General features: G+C 45.3%; 1 protein-coding gene across 2 annotated transcripts in view; it reads left to right on the top strand.

Annotated features, from left to right (window-relative positions):
- The window catches only part of TMEM266 (transmembrane protein 266), a 140,730-nt gene that overhangs the window by 29,977 nt on the left and 93,073 nt on the right, over positions 1 to 17,680 (top strand). Inside the window, exon 1 of one of the 2 annotated variants that reach the window (XM_064382923.1) lies at positions 13,031 to 13,353. The exons of the other annotated variant lie outside the window; for it this stretch is intronic. The gene's annotated coding sequence lies outside the window, so the exon portion shown is untranslated. Of the gene's footprint in view, positions 1 to 13,030; positions 13,354 to 17,680 lie in introns of those variants that run through there. 2 annotated transcript variants of the gene reach the window in all.

Raw genomic sequence — 17,680 nt, 5'->3', positions numbered from 1 at the left:
TGATCCTCAGAAATTTCTTGTAGCTGAATTGTAGAATATTTGGGGTTGATGGTTGAGAGGGAGGGCTGGAAATGGAAATGAGGAGAGATAAATTACAAAAGGTTGTGTATGATACCAACAAGTTTAAACATTATTCTGTGAGCAGGAGGGAGCTAGCTAGAGTCTTAAATAGGGAAAAGATTTTTTGTTTTGGGACAATAACTAACTGAATGAAGGATGGATTGACAGGAGAGGCGAGGGCACGGGGGCCAGCTGGGAGTTGTTTCCGTAATCCCAGTGAGAAATAATGAGGATCTGAATCAGGGTAGCAGTGAGAATAGAGAAGATGATGAAACTCCAGAGACATTTTTGAGAGATCTGAGAGGATCTGGCGACTGGTCGGGGGCTACGAAAGAGGGAAAGGTTGAGGATGACTCCATGGCTCTTATCTGGGGAGATTTGTGTGATTGGTGACTTCATAAGACAAAATAAAAACCACAGGCATGGAAATAGCCTTTGGATGGTGGTAAGATCATCTATTAAGATTTGAACAGACTAATTTTGAAGTTCGTATGTGACATTTAGTTAGTGCTTTATGTCATCAGGTAGTTGATGGCTGAAACGATAATGGTAGATGAGCTGTTTCAGAAAGCCTGTTTATGAGAAAGACCGTCAGTGGGTAGAGGTGGCAAATCAGAGAGTATTAGTATTGAAAGGTTGGGAAGAAGGCTGGGCATGCTGGTTCACTCTTATAGTCCCAGCATTTCGGGAGACTGAGGTGGGTGGATTGCTTGAGGCCAGAAGTTCAAGACCAGCCTGGCTAATATGGCAAAACCCTGTCTCTACTAAAAATACAAATATTAGCCATGCCTGGTAGTGCACACCTGTAATCCCAGCTACTCAGGAGGCTGAGGCAGGAGGATCGCTTGAACCTGGGACATGGAGGTTGCAGTGAGCCAAGATCATACCACTGCACTCCAGCCTGGGTGAGTGACAGAGAAAGAAAGACTCTGTCTCCAAAAAAAAAAAAAAAAGGTTGGGAACCTCAAAGGAAACAAAAAGAGAGGAAAAGAGCAAAGGATGCACAGTGTCCCAAGAACCAAGGGAATTGAGAGTTTTAAGAATCAGAGGGTTGGCCAGGCACGATGACTCATGCCTGTAATCTCAGCACTTTGGGAGGCCGAGGCAGGCACTTCATGAGGTCAAGAGTTCAAGAACAGCCTGGCTAACATGATGAAACCCCATCTCTACTAAAAATACAAAAATTAGCCTAGTGTGGTGGTGCCTGCTTGTAATCCCAGCTACTTGGGTGGCTGAGGCAGGAGAATTGCTTGAACCCAGGAGGCGGAGGTTGCAGTGAGCCAAAATCGCATCCAAACTGGGTGACAGAGTGAGACTCCATCTCAAAAAAAAAAAAAAAGAATCAGAGGATCAGAGGGTTTTCAACACTGTCAAATTCTACAATAAATGGGTAGGGTTAAAAGTGTCCACTGGGTATGGGAGCTAAAACAATTTGAGCTCATAGAAGTAGAAAGATTAGAATTGTGTCTATTCGAAGCTGGGAAGGGTGAGGAGAGGGTAGGACAGGGAGAGGTTGGCTAACAGATACAAAATTACAGCTAGATGGAGGGAATAAGTTCTTGTGTTACGTAGCACTGGAGGGTAAATATGGTTAACAGTAATTTATTGTATATTTGTGTATATTTTCAAAACGACAGTATTTTAATTCACAACACAAAGAAATAATATATGTTTTAGGTGATAGACATGCAAGTTACCCTGGTTTGATCATCACACATTGTATACATATGTGTGATGAAAATGTATGAAAATATCACTGTGTACCCTATACATATGTACAATTACATGTCAACTAAAGATCATTTTTATTGGAGGATAGTGAATGCCATCATGTTGAAGTAGGAGGAAAAGAACTGGCGAAGGCAGAATGCAAACCAAATAGCTTTCAGACATGTAAAGACTCAGACAACTTTTCTATATAATTGTACTGAAAAAAATTACTTGAGGATGTACTCCAGCAAAGATAAAAGGAACTCAACAAAGAAGAAGACATGGGACTTCAGAAAAAAATGGAGCCCAGCCAGGATGACAGTTGTGCAGCAGATCCACAGAGTAATGTGTCTTAAATTGACAGTTTAAGGGCCAGGTGTGGTGGCTCACACTTGTAATCCCAGCACTTTGGGAGACTGAGGTGGGAGGCTATCTGGAGCCCAGGTGTTCAAGGCTGCAATGAAACATAATAGCACCACTGCACTCCAGCCTGGATGACAGAGTGAAACCCCATCTCAAACAAAACAAAACAAAAATGATCAATTAACAGGAAATTTGGAGAGCTTGATGATCTATTATAAAATGGAGAAAACATTTATTTCTGCTTTCTATAAGAAGTAGGCAATCAGAAACCTCAAAAGGACAAAGAAAAGCCTATGGAGGTTGGGCGCAGTGGCTCACACCTGTAATCCCAGCACTTTGGGAAGCTGAGGTGGGAGGATCACTTGATCCCAGGAGTTCAAGACCAGCCTGGACAACATAATGAAACACTGTCTCTACAAAAAATACAAAAATTAGCCTCGTGTGGTGGCATGTGCCTATGATCCCAACTACTCGGGAGGCTGAGGCAGGAGAATAGCTTGAAATCAGGAGGTCAAGGCTACAATGAGCGCTGATTGTGCCACTGTACTCCAGCCTGGCAACAGAGCAAGACCCTGTCAGAAAGACAGACAGACAGACAGAAAGGAGGAACGGAGAGGAGAGAAGAGGGAAGGGGAGGGGAGGAGAGGGGAGGGAGAGAGAGAAGGGAAGGAAGGAAAAAGAAAAGAAAAGAAAAGAAGAAAAACCTATGGAAAAAGTCATGGACCAAATATGAAGCAACCTAAAATACAGTATCATGTTGAGCAACATGATGGTGTATAAGAAAAAAAGAAACCTATATACTTGAACTTTCTCCATCCAGCAACATGGATATAATGTAATAGTACTATATCCCTTTCTGTCCTGATTTAACCACACTACCTGATTCTGCAGTGAATATACTATAATTACAGTATAAATGCTACTTATTGGTCTTTATGTTTTAGATTGAATTTATGAGCAATTTCCCAAAGCATGCTAAACTTTGTATAGTTTCAGAACAGAACGCAAATTATTTAAACCTCGACATGTAACAAAGTATTGGTAAAGCTAATCAAAGTTGGAATGTTGAAAAGGATATTAATAATCTAATAGCAGCTGGGCACGGTGGCTTATACTCTGTAATCACAGCACTTTGGGAGGCCAAGACAGGTGGATCACCTGAGGTCAGGAGTTTGAGAGGAGACTGGCCAAAGTGGTGAAACCCCGTCTCTACTAAAAATACAAAAATTAGCTGGGCGTGGTGCCGCACGCCTGTAATCCCAGCTACTCAGGAGGCTGAGGCAGGAGAATTGCTTGAGCCTGGGAGATGGAGGTTGCGGTGAGCCAAGGTCATGCCGCTGCACTCCAGCCTGGGCAACAGAGCGAGACTCCCTCTCAAAAAATATAAATACATAAAATAAAAAATAATATAGCTAACATTCACTGAATCCATACTATGTTCTAATCACTATTTTAAGCCTCTTATGGGTTATTATGGTTATTGAATGCTATGAGTTAGGTGCTATTTTTAAACCCATTTTCCAAATAAGGAAACTGAGGTGTGAAGAGGTGAAATAGCCTGCCCAGAGTCATGGAGCTGGAAAATGGAAGCATTGGGATTGGCACCCTGATTGTCAAGCCCGAATGTACAGGTATGCTCTGCTGTCCTGCCTCCATGGGAGAGGCAGGGAGACGTACGTGGGTGCCAACAGCCTGTATTAGTCCATTTCACAGTGCTATGAAGAACTATTCATACCTGCGACTGGGTAATTTACAAAGAAAAGAGGCTTAATTGATCACAGTTCTGCAGGCTTCACAGGAAGCATGGCTTGGAGGCCTCAGGAAACTTACGGTCATGGCGGAAGAAAAACGGGAAGCGAGCACATCTTACCACCGCAAAGCAGGAGAGAGAGAGAGGGAGTGAGTGAAGGGGGAAGAGCCACACAATTTTAAACCATCAGATCTCATGAGAATTCACTCGCTATCGCGAGAACAGCAAGGGGCAAATCTGCCCACCAGGCCCCTCCCTCAACACATGGGATTACAATTAGAGACGAGATTTGGGTGGGGACACAGAGCCGAACGTATCACAGCCTCATAGGACATTCTGGAGGGCAGGAGATACTCACCCAAGTTGACATAGTCAGACTAGTGAATTGTCAAAGTAACCTGAGGCGGTTTCCTTGGCAGGTCACGACTAGAAGTGGGAGACTGAAAGGAAAACTTACATTTTCTGTTATTTTATATACTCCTGAACCATTTGAATTGTTCTTGCTATGTACGTGGATTACTTTCATAATTTAAAAACCCTATCCTTCCTTCAAGGCCTTGTTAAAAAGTTTCCTCCAAAAGCTTCTCTGATTTCCTCACTAAAAATGGCTTCCCTGTCCTCTGAGCTCCCATGGAGTTTCATTTCTCGCCTTCTTAGAACCCACTACTTCTGACTTTGCTATAGTTGTCCTTGAAAATGTCTTGAGGACAGTCTTTGTCATGTTTTCCTGGCACGTTTCCATAGCCCTGGCGGCATGCCCTGCTCACGGTGGATGTTTGGTCAATGTTGAATGAGCTGGATGAGTGGATATTGCTAATGCCAGACTGTGTCTATTTCCTTCAATTCAGGGAACTCAGAAGACACAGCTTAGGTATGTCCATGTGTCCATCATTTCGCTGCCCCGGGGAAAGAAGGAAATGGAAAAAGAAAGACATGTAGAGTGGACACTCTGCCCCATCCGTCCATGAAGACAGAATCACAGAATATCAGCACTGAAATAGATCTTAGATCATTATGTTCAACCACGTAATTTTTATAACACAGGCGAGGAAACTGAGGCCAGGGAATGAAAAATACTTGAAAGCCCACAACTAAATTTCACGTTCAATTGTAGCAGTTCTATCAGCTTAGGTTTTTAAGTAGTTTTTCCTGATCACCAAAGCAATGTATATTCAATGCTTACCTTGGTTTTTCTTCTTTTTTTCTATTTTCTATCTATATTTTTACCTGAACATGGTTTTGAGCTTTTAATGGTTGTCTTTGCAAGTGATGTTGCAAGCTGGCACAAATTCTTTTCGGATGTCAGTAGACAATGGCTGGGTGAATGGATGGATGAATTAGTGACTTTCCTAGGATCACATGGCAGTCAGCAACAGAGCTGGGATTCAGCTAACCATCTTGCCAAGGGATGTCAAGTAGCTGAAGTACCTGGTGCAAAAGAGCTTCGGAGTTGCCATGACAACTACAGTAGTCATCTAATTTCCATCATCTGGGTAAGGATCAGGAGCAGAACCTTATTTACTGGCACAGAGGTTAAAGCCCAAAGGAAGAAAGGACTCTGCAATAAGCAGTCTGCTGAGAACACCAGCACCGGTCTGAAAGATACACCGAGATAAATCATCCAGGGGACACTGTTATCCAGGCAGTGCCGTGTCCTGAAGACATACAGGAGGTAGACGCAGGTTCCAGAACTGGTGCAGGCACTGACTCATCGGGAGACTTTGGGAAGGTCACCACTCTGGGCTTTGGTGCCTTTACCTATGAAGTGATATAGTTGGACTAGTTCCTGGATCATGTCCAAGGATTCTTCTAGTAGGGAAAAGCTCTAACTCCACAACTGAAAAATGTCAGTATTTAGAAAATGAAATCCTATTGCTCCTAGGATTTCAGCCTTATACCCACAAAGAGGGGATACACCACTCCCACCTCCTTTATCACCCTCACACTGCTCTCCCCTCTGACAGCCAGAGCAGAGGGAGAGCGCCCGGCAGGCAGGTCATTTCCCTACCTGTGGCCAGCTGCTGACACAGGTTGGCGGTGGACGCAGGTGCTCAGAGGTGGCTCGATACGCTTTCAAGGATTGCCTTCCATTGGACGGGACACTTAAGAAGCATTCCAGCTATGCATGGCAAAGAGCAGCTTCCGAGGAAGGATGTGCCTTCCTCCTCCTGCATACAGATGGAGGCTGTGGGAGGCCGACAGTACTGGGTGAAGCCACCTGGGCTGGAGGGCTAGGTGATGGGGTGACCTGCAGCGACTCTCCATCCACCCACATCCAGGCCCCTAACGTTATGTCGTCCAGTCTCTTTATGAGCCATCTACCTCTCCAGCCTCTCCACCTTCTTAACTGTTCCTCACTTATATTTCATTCATTCAACAACTATTTGTTGAGCACCTGTTGTTCTTGGTGCTGAAAAGACAGTAATCTTGAAACGAAATGCCTGCTTTTAAGGAACTTACATTCTAGTGGGGAAGATCATAAATAGTTATCATAAAAAATTATCCAGATGGTGAGACATGTTCTGAAGAAAAATAAAGCCATGAGATAGGGAATGTGGGCAGCAGTGGCTGGTATTTTAATTAGGGTGGTCGGGGGCTTTGTAAATAAGGTGACATTTGAGCAAAGACCTGAAGGAGGTGAGAGAATGCAAGCCGTGGACACCTGAGAGGAGCATTCCAGGTGGAGAAAGGTCCCAGAGAAGGGAGCGTGCTTGACATGTTTGAAAAATGGGGTTAGGCCGGGTGTGGTAGCTCTTGCCTGTAATCCTAGTACTTTGGGAGGCTGAGATGGGTGGATCACCTGAGGTCAGGAGTTCGAGACCAGCCTGTCCAAGATGGTGAAACCCCATCTCTACTAAAAATACAAAAATTAGCCGGGCATGGTAGCGGGTGTCTGGAATCCCAGCTACTTGGGAGGCTGAGGCAGGAGAATCACTTGAACCCGGGAGGCGGACATTGCAGTGAGCCAAGATTGTGCCACTGCACTGCAGCCTGGGTCAGTATGGCTAGAGAGGTGAACGCAGAGGAGAGAAGTAGGAGAAGCTGGTGAGGCAGCAGGGGACAGAGGATAGAACCTTGAAACCAGCATGCACTGCAGGACAAGAAGCCATGGGAGGCGGTAAGCAGGGGAGTGAGTCATCTGACTCGGGTTTCTGCTGTGTGGAGGACAGGCAAGTGGGGAAGCAGGGACACTGGAGTCTATGGCAATAATCATCTGAGAGACAGTGGTGGCTTGGACCGGGGTGAGAGAGGTGGTAAGCAGTGGTACAGTTTGAGAAGTATTATGAAGGTAAAACTGAAAGACTTGCTAACAGATTGGATGTGGAGCATGAAAAGGAAGAGTCAGCCAGGCAGGTAGTTCATGCCTGTAATCGCGGCATTTTGGGAGGCCAAGGCAAGATGATTGGTTGAGCCCCGGAGTTCAAGACCAGCCTGGGCAATGTCTCAAAACTCTGTCTCTACAAAAACAAACAAACAAACAAACTTAGGAATGGTGGTGCGTGCCTGTATCCCAGCTACTTGAGAGGCTGAGGTGGGAAGATTGTTTGAGCCCAGGAGGTTGAGGCCTCAGTGAGCTGTGATCACACTACTCTCTCTAAGGCTTTTTGGCCTAAGCAGCCAGAAAGGTAGAGTCATCATTTACTAAGATGGAAAAGGCCATGGTGGGGCAGATTAGACCTCTAAGTGGAGCTGTCTGGTGGGAGCTGGATCTACAAGTTTGGAATGAAGGACAGTAGTTGAGGATAAAAATGTGTATTTGGGAGTCATTGGCAAATAGACCTGCAAATTTATCTCCAATATAGTAGCCACTAGCCATGTATGGCTCCTTAAATTCAAAATGAATGAAAGCTAAATAAAATTAAAAAGTCAGTCCCGCAGTCACACTAGCCGCATTTCAAGTGCTCCCTAGACACATTTGAGCAGGGGCTACCCTATTGGACAGTGTAGACATAGAACATTTCCATCATTCCAGGAATCTCTACTGGACAGTGCTGATATGTCTCGAGATGTCAGATTTCCAGGGCATTGGATGGAGAAACGTGAGCATTTAGAAGATGGGGAGGTGCAGAGATGTGGCCTGCAAAGGAGGAGAAACTCCAGGAGAGGGTGGATTCCTACATGTTGAAAAAGCAAGTGTATTTAAGGGGAGGAACCAATTCACTCAATCAAATGCTGCTTTTAGGCCAGGGAAATTAAGGATCGAGAATTGACCAACGAGGAGGTCCTTGGTCATCTTGACACTATCAGTTTGAGTGAAGAGTAAGAGAAGAGTTGGGGCCGGCACATGTGCACATCTTTTCAAGTGAATTTGCCGTGAAGGGGCAGAGGAGCAGGTGCTGGAGGGGCTGTGATGCTAAGGGATGATTTTAGGATGGGAGGACTAATATAGCATGTGTGTCGCACTTGGGATCAACCCAATGGAGAGGGAGAAACTGAAGATGCAGACACGGGTGGTGGCTTATGCCTGTTGTCCCGGCTACTCAGGAGGCTGAGGCGGGAAGATCACTTGAGTCCAGGAGTTCAAGACCAGCCTGGGTGATGTAGCAAGATCCCATCTCAAAAGTAACCAAATAATAAATAAAATTGATGATTCAAGGAGCAAAGAGGGACAATTGAGAGACCTATGTCCTTGAGAGGGAAGGGCGGATGGGATGGAATCCCCAAGCAGCTGGGTGGTACTTGGCTAGGATGTAGAGAGCTCATCCATAGGACAGAGGGGAGGCAGAGTCATTGGCCACGCTGCAGATGAGAGGCTGTGATCAGGGAGCACGTGGAGGTTCGCTTGTGATTGCCTCGATTTCCCAGGGGAATGAGGAGGTCATCGGCTGAGAATGTGAACAGAGGCATTGGATGTGTGAGGAGAGAGGGCAAGGTGTCAAGTAGTCATCCAGGAAAGAGGGAGATTGGTGGGACTGGGGGATGGCAGTGGCATCACTGGGCTGTCCCACGGGCCTGATTGAAGTTTTGTTCCTGCCAGAGCCAGCTCCCAGAATTCACTGTTTTGCCTCTGTGTATTCACCTATGCCATCTTTTTTTATTGAAAGTTTCATTCACTTCCCTACCCCCTTGTCAGGGATCCTGGGGTCCTGATCCCAGGCACAGCCTGGGGTCCTCCTCTGAGGCTTCCCTGACACCTCCTCCCTTTCGTCTCCCTGGTGTCTCCGTACTTTGCTTATCCCTTTCCCAAGTCCTGTTCATGTCACTTTGTCATTTGCTGACATGTCTATTACTCTAAGGCAGGGATTAGAAAACTTCTTCCGTAAAGGGCTGAATAGTGAATAGGTTAGGTTTCTGGGCCACATGGTCTCTGTCACACTATTCAATCTGCCATTGTAGGACAAAAGCAGTCTGACAGTATATAAATGATTGATCATGACTGTGTTCCAATGAAACACTGCTTACAAAAACAGGCAGGGGCCTGACTGTGGCTTGTGGGCCAGGATTTGCCAGCTGCTGCTCAAAGAGATGGCAGGGATGATGTCTCCATTATCTCTATAGCCCCCATGGCTGGTGTGGGATCTGCGTACCAGGTAGGGGCTCAGAAAACGTTTGGGTGGAGGAGAGATGAATGGATGTGCTAGAGTAGGTGTCTAGGCCTGCCAAGACATGTACGCTCTGGACAGCGTTCCCGCCTATGTACAAGTTCCGGCAGATTTATCAGTGGCCAGTTTTATTACGGTAACATTGCGTACAGGGAAGGTTTTCACATGGAAATGTGAGCCTGGATACCCAGGAAAGATCAAAGATGGCCTCATGTTCTGCTGCATCCATTGCTAAACTGCCACCCTGTCTAGCCAACCGCTCTCCTCCTGGCTCCCAGGTGCATAGGCCCCTGTTCAGTGGGGTCAGGCTCTTTGCAAACAAGCCCTCTGTGTTCATCCTCTCTCTGCACTGTTTCTGTGTTCTCCTCTGCCTCCCATCCCCCAACCCCTGTGAAGAATAAGTAGTCATCAGGTGCCTGCTGCGTGCAAGGCATGGTGGGAGAATCAAAGATCCTCGCTGAAGGAGCTCACGGTCTGGTACATCCCACTGGGAATGCCCCCTCCCTACCCGTATCATACTCATAACTGACTTCCTTAAACTTTTTTTGTGACCACTCCCCAACACAACTGATTCCCCCCATCCTTTCTACTTTTTTTTTAATTGACAAATAAAAATTGGCCGGGCGTGGTGGCTCATGCCTGTAATCCCAGCACTTTGGGAGGCTGAGACGGGTAGATCACAAGGTCAGGAGTTCAAGAGCAGCCTGGCCAAAATGCAGAAACCTCATCTCTACTAAAAATCCAAAAATTAGCTGGGCATGGTGGTGGGCACCTGTAATACCAGCTACTCTGGAGGCTGAGGCAGGAGAATGGCTTGAACCTGGGCAGCAGAGGTTGCAGTGAGCTGAGATCAGCCACTGCACTCCAGCCTGGGCAACAGAGCAAGATTCCATCTCAACAACAAATATATATATATATACACACACACACATATATATATATATTTCAACATATATATATTTACAGTATACAATATGACGTGTGTTTTTAATTTGTTTTGTGTTTTGGTTTTGGCAGTTTTGTTTTTTTAGAGACGAGGTCTGGCTCTGCCACAGTGGTGCAATCACGGCTCACTGCAGCCTCAAACTCCTGGACTCAAGCGATCCTCTTGCCTCAGCCTCCCAGGTAGCTGGGACTTCAGGTGCTTGCCACCACACTTGGCTAATTATTTTATTTTATTTTTGTATTTTTGTAGAGGCAGTCTCCCTATGTTGCCCAGGCTGATCTCAAATTCCTGGCCTGAAGCAGTCCTCCCACCTTGGCTTCCCAAAGTGCTGGGATTACAGGTGTAAACCAACATACCAGCCTGCAACATGATGTTTTGAAACATATATACATTGTGGTAGGGCTAGATCCAGTTAATTATCACATGCATTACCTCACATACTTATCATTTTGTGTGTGTTGAGAACACTAAAACTCTAGTCATTTTCAAGCATACCATACATGGCTATTAACTAGTCACCATGCTGTGTTCTTTTCCACTTCTTCCGTGTTCTGCTGTCCAGTGGGTTCTCTTGGGTGTGAGTTGATGGTGGATATTATCTTCCCAACCACATGTAGACTCACAGAGCACAAGGCTAGTAGAGGAGAGTATGCTTTTGATTCTTCTAGACCATCTCTGTCCCATGGAAATATAACGTAAACCATATATGCCGTTTAAAATTTTCTAGTTAGCACATTTAAAAAAGTGAAAAGAAACAGGTAGAATTAATTTTAATATCTTTTATTTAACCAATATTTCCAGAGTATTATTATTTCAACATGTAATCAATGTAAAAATTACCAGAGATATTTTGCATTATTTCATTCATACAAGGTTTTCAATTTCCAGTGTGTATTTTACACGCACAGCACATTTCAGATGAGCTAGCTGCCTTTCAAGTGCTCAGTAACCACGCATGGCTAGTTGCCCTCATACAGAGTTTGTCATTCACACAGGGCACATGGTAAATGTCTAGTAAGTGACTGCATCGAGTGCTTCCTGTGAGGTGCTTTACAGTTACTTTCTAATCCTCCATAGCACACTATGAAAGAGAAACTGTTATGCCCATTTTCCAGATGAGCAAACTGAGAGTTAAGAGCTTGCTTGCACCCAACTAGTAAGTTATAAAGCTCAGATTTGAACCCAACTCTGAGTCCAAAGCTTGTCCTTAAAATAGAGTATTCAAGCCCTGAAAGATTCTTTAGAAAATTATTCAATGTGTCAGCTCCATAAATATCAGTCGTATTCCCAGCACCCAGTCATGTGTCAGCCATGTCCCATGGGCTCAAATATAGTATTGGAATGAATTAATCTGGTCTCACATTACAGAGGTGGAAATTGAGATCCAGAAAGGGAAGGGGACTCGTCTAGATCACTCAAAAGGGGGAAGTCTGCACTAGAACCCACATTGCTGGTTCCCACTGCACTACTCCTACTCCATGTCCTTCTGTCATCTGAAGGAACCATAGGAGTTCAACATCTGAAGCTTTATTTACTTTGGGGGGAACAGATTTTAGCAGGCACCCTCTTCCCTCTGTCCACAACCTCAGCACTTGCCACACATTGTCTTTTTCCATTCTCTTCCTTCCCCTTGCGCTGACTACCTAGCAGTCTAAAGAGCAGCAGAGCAGCTGAGCCCGGCCATGTGACGAGGAGTCCAACATCTGAAGCTTTATTTACTTTGGGGGGAACAGATTTTAGCAGGCACCCTCTTCCCTCTGTCCACAACCTCAGCACTTGCCACACATTGTCTTTTTCCATTCTCTTCCTTCCCCTTGCGCTGACTACCTAGCAGTCTAAAGAGCAGCAGAGCAGCTGAGCCCGGCCATGTGACGAGGAGTCCAGGTCTCCAAGCAAAGCCTGCACAAAAGAGCAAAGCTCACTGCACGTGGGCACCACCCCCAGCTTCCATCTCAGGGTCGTGCTCCGTCGTGACAACTCAAGCCATTTCCCTGGCAGGAGGGCAGCACGAGTCTCCAAGAGGGTCACGCTAACGTGCAGCCAGTGGCTGCCTGCCATGCCTGGATGCCTGGCATTGGAGCCTGGTTGCTGAGGCACCCTCGGGCTTGCTCAGTGCCCAGCCAGTCAGCAGCTTTCCAGGGAACTCCCAGCAGTCTCCTCCAGACAGGGTCACAAGAAATGTCATAGATTGTAGAAGCTTAGAACCGAAAGGGAATTTAAAATCATGCATCCCAGCCCTTTTCAAACTGTAATGTCTTATAAATCTCCTGGGGATCTGGTAAAGCTACAGATCTCTTATTCACAGGGCCTGGGATGGGGTCTGAGGATTTGCATTTCTAATGAGCTCCCAGGTGATGCCAGTGCAGCTGCTTGACCCGGGACCACACTTTGAAAGCAAGGATCTAAAAAAATCAAGGAACACAGAGGCCTTGTTTGAAAAGAGCCTGGTCCACTGAACGGGGGGTTTGCGCACCTGGGAAGCAAGAGCTAGACAGGGTAGCAGCTTAACATTGATGCAGTAGAAGGCAAGCCCATCTTTGATCTTTCCTGGGTATCCAGGCTCATGTTTCCATGTGAAAACCTTCCGTGTACACAGTGTTACATCCTGGTCAGCCTTTGGATAGAGATGAGAAAAGTAAGTGTGGGGAGATTAATGAGAGTCAGGATACAAGTCTCCTAAGTAATAACTATGGTACTAACTGTATTTACTTTCTGTAGAATTTTTTTGGCACTCATCATAGACTACTTTCATATTCTCTTCTTCCGACTAGACTGTTGGAAGCAAAGCTGTATCTTACTCTCCTCATATCTCTCTTTGGTCCCCTCGGAGAGGCCACATGAGTGGTGGAAAGCACATTACCTGGGACAGGGTCACCTGAGAAGGTCTTTGTATCCGATGTTCCTGGGATCAGAGGCACAGTGGAATGAGCCCCAAGTTGGAACCAGAGAGACCTCAGCAGGTAGCAGACAGGAAGTGCAAGGTGAGGCTGGAAGCGGAAACAGAGTATGGGAGTTGGCAAGGGGTCCAGAGGGTGGGGTTGTTCTGAACTCAGTCCGTGGATTGAGAGGGAAGGCTGCTGGCCCACCTCATCATGTGGTGCCCGGGGCACAAGAAAGTGGCACTGGGGCTGCTTTTCAAGCAAAGAGTCAGGCCCAACGCCAGGTTCCTCCCAAGGCTCTAGGATTTGTTGAAGAAATGTACAAAGAAAGGCCAAGAAAGACACAGCAGTGATAATTAAACATTTTTACAGACCTCACATGCTCTGCAATGATTATGCGCTTTCTGGCACACTTCGAAAGTGGCAATAGCCAGGTACAGTGGCTCATGCCTGGGGTCCCAACAACATGGGAGGCTGAAGCAGGAGGATTGCTTGAGCCCAGGAGTGTGAGGCTCCATGAGCCATGATCCTGCCACTGCACTCCAGCCTGGGTGACAGAGACCCTGCTTAAATAAAAAAAGTGGCAATGACAAGCTTTTCTTCTCTCTTCCTTCCTTCCCTTTCTCTTCTTTTCTTTCTTTCTTTCTCTTTCTTTCTTTCTTTCCTTCCTTCCCTTCTTTATTTTCTTTCTTTCTCTTTCTTTCCTTCTTTCTTTCTCTTTCTTTCCTTCCTTCCCTTCTTTCTTTTCTTTTCTTTCTTTCTTTCTTTCTCTTTCCTTCCTTCCTTCCTATTTCTTTTCTTTTCTTTCTTTCTTTTCTTTTCTTCTTTTTTTTTTTCTTTTGACAGGATCTTGCTCTGTTGTACAGCCTGGAGTACAGTGATGTGATCATAACTCACTGCAGCCTCAACTGCTGGGCTGAAGCAGGAGCCCAGCTAATTTTTTAAATTTTTTGTAGAGACAAGCTTTCACTGTTTTGCCCAGGCTGGTCTTGAACTCCTGGCTTCAAGAAATCCTCCCACCTTGCCCTCCTAAAGTGCTGGGATTACAGGTGTGAGCCACCATTGACTGGCCAGGTTTTTCTATTTGAGTTAAAAGTCAGTTTTTCTTTAGATCAAGTTTGTCCAATCCTTGGCCCACAGGTCATGTGCAGCCTAGGACAGCTTTGAATGTGACCCAACACAAATTCATAAACTTTCTTAAAACATTATGAGTTTTTTTGTGATTTTTTAAAAAAACTCATCAGCTATCTTTAGCATTAGTATATTTTATGTGTGGCCCAGGGAAGCCAAAAGATTGGACACTCCTGCTTTAGATGTTAGTAAGTTGGGTTCTGTTCAGAGCAGACCCAGAGCCAAGCTCAAGCCCATAGATATGGAGTGCCAAACGGGTTTGCCCAGTAAATGCTGGAGGTCAAAGGTCACCCAGGTGTATCTGTCTGCTGTGGTACTTATTTTCCCAAAGGTAGAAAAAGAATATGATGAAAAGATAAGCCACAATCTGGGAGAAAATATTTGTAAAACACACATCTGATAAAGGAGTTATGTCCAAAATATATAAGGAATTCTTAAAACTCAGCAATAAAACCAACAGCCCAATTAAAAAGTGAGCAAAAGATCTGAATACACACTTCACCAAGGAAAATATACAGATGTAAAATAAGCATATGAAACGATGTTCATATCAACAAGGAAATGCAAATTAAAACAACAGTGAGATACTATGGCACACCTGTTAGCATGGTTAAAATCCAGATGCCGACAACACCAGATGCTGGTGAGGATGTGGAGCCTCAGGAACTCTCATTCACTGCTGGTGGGAATGCAAAATGGAACAGCCACTTTGGAAGACACACTTTGGCAGTTTTTCTTTCTTTCTTTCTGTCTTTTTGAGATGGAGTTTTGCTCCTGTCACCCAGGCTGGAGTGCACAATGGTGCAATCTCAGCTCACTGCAACCTCTGCCTCCCAGGTTCAAGTGATTCTCCTGCCTCAGTCTCCCAAGTAGCTGAGATTACAGGCACCCACCACCATACCCAGCTAATTTTTCTATTTTTTGTAGAGATGGGGTTTCCCCATATTGGGCAGGCTGGTCTTGAACTCCTGACCTCAGGTGATACACCCACCTTGGCTTCCCAAAGTGCTAGGATTACAGGCATGTGCCACCATGCCCAGCCAACACTTTGGCAGTTTCTTACAAATCTGAACATATTCTTACCATATGACCTAGTAATTACACTCCTTGGTATTTACCCAAATGAGTTAAAATTGATGACTGCACAAAATTTTGCACGTGATGTTTATAGCAGTTTTATTCATAATTGCCAAAAACAGGAAGTAACCAACATGTTCTTCCATAGATAAATGGGTAAACAAACTGTAATACATCCATACAATGCAATATTGATCCAGAATAAAAAGACATAAGCCATCAAGCCATGAAGTGATATGGAGAAACCTTAAATGCATGTTTTTCATTTTAAGCGAAAGAAGTCAATCTTAGAAGGCTACTTACTGTATAATTCCACCTATTTGACCTTCTGAAAAAGGCAAAGCTACAGAGACAGAAAAAAAGGGTCAGTGATTGCCAGGTACTCAGGAGGAGGGAAGGACGGATGAAGAGGTAGGACACGAGGGTGTTTAGGACTAACAGCTCTGCTGTTCTGTATGATACTCTAATGGTGAACACATGACATTATGTATCTGTCAAAACCCATAGAACTGAACAACACAAAGTGATCCCTAATATAAACTATGGACTTTAATTAATAATAATGTATCGATATTGGTTCATCAGTTTTACCAAATGAATACAACATGTTAAAAGTAGGAAAAAGCGTAGGGGGTGGGGAAGGGTATCTGCGGTAATGCTTTGTACTTTCTGCTCAACTTTTCTATGAACCTAAAACTGCCATAAAAAAATCTATTAATTTTTGTAATGTGCTACCGAGTTCCAAGGAAAGATCAGTTGCTGGACGATTGCTCAGCCACATTTCTCCTTAGGCACAAAGATGACCTTGCACATCTGCTGCTGATGACGCCTCCACCCAGCTGTCCCCAGCACAGCATTGACTTGTCGAGAGCTGTCCTTTGAGTCTCTTGGGTTATTGAGACTTTTTGAATGCAGGAAGCACACTCATGGGGCCATCCGAGGGCCTTGCATTATTTTTCTGCCTTTGAAAAGCCACTGAATTAAATTTGGCAGATAAAAACGGGCCGGGGAGATTTTGTCTTGATTTGCTGATTCTGAGCCCCGACCTTTAGAAGGAGCTTACGGTTTAGAGTAGATGGTACGTGAGAACAAACCATGATAACACAAGGTAAAGGGTGCTCATAGTCTGGGAGAGGTAGAGTTGAAGTGGGCAGGAGAGAGGGGGAAGTCCGACCCCTCCCCACTGTCCTAAGTGGAAGCAGTGATACCAGGTCCCCAGAGGTTGGATTGGAGGGCCAGGTAGGAGTGGGACTCCTACCCACTCCTCTGAAATATGTTCCAAGCAGAGAGAGTTCCATAAACAGAGTCAGAGAGGTGAGTAATTGTGTGTGCACATGCACTGGGAACAGATAGGTGGCTGGAGCGCAGTGTAGGAAGGATAAGGAATGGCTTAAAAGGCTGGGGCCAGATGGTGGAAGGCTCTGAATCCCTGCCCAAGGAATTCACGCGGTGTTGAGTAGGCAGTGGGAACCTCTGCAGGTTTGAGTCAGGGAACCAGCAGATCACAGCTGCCCTTCAGAAGAGTCACCAGGTGGCAGGGTATAGGATGTGCCTGAAGCAAGATGCCCAGAGGTAAAAACACCCATCAGGAGGCTCTTCCAGGCAGCTACAAGAACCCAGACAGTTGGAAACTGTCTCTTCTGCCTCTGCACTCTCTCTGCCCTTTATCAGCACTTCTCTTAGGTCCTGACTAATCTTTACCTTATCTACATTTTAAATTAAAAAATAGTTGTAGGTCGGGCATGGTGGCTCATGCTGTAATCCCAGCACTTTTGGAGGCAAAGACAGGCAGATCATGAGGTCAGGAGTTCCAGACCAGCCTGGCCAACATGGTGAAAGCCCGTCTCTACTAAAAATACAAAAATTAGCCGGGCATGGTGGTGTGTGCCTGTAATCCCAGCTACTCAGGAGGCTGAGGCAAGAGAATCACTTGAACCTGGGAGGCGGAGGTTGCAGTGAGCCAAGATCACACCATTGCACTTTAGCCTAGGCAATAGACTAAGACTCCGTCTAAAAAAAAAAAAAAGTTGTAGTTCATTGTAAAGGAAAATTAGACAGTGTAGAAAGCTATAAACAGTTACTTGTAATCCCACCATCCATTAAATAAATACTGTTGACACTACAGGGTCTGTCCTTTCAGATGTCTTTCTATAGGCTGGGCGCAGTGGCTCACACCTGTAATCCCAGCACTTTGGGAGGCCAAGGCAGGTGGATGGCTTGA

This window comes from Aotus nancymaae, unplaced genomic scaffold, assembly GCF_030222135.1.
Source record: "Aotus nancymaae isolate 86718 unplaced genomic scaffold, 86718_ANA_hifiasm-v0.15.2.pri h1tg000003l, whole genome shotgun sequence".
In the NCBI taxonomy this organism is placed as follows: Eukaryota; Metazoa; Chordata; class Mammalia; order Primates; family Aotidae; genus Aotus; species Aotus nancymaae.
Note: the sequence above shows the minus strand (reverse complement) of the source record. Positions and strands in the feature narration are given on the sequence as shown.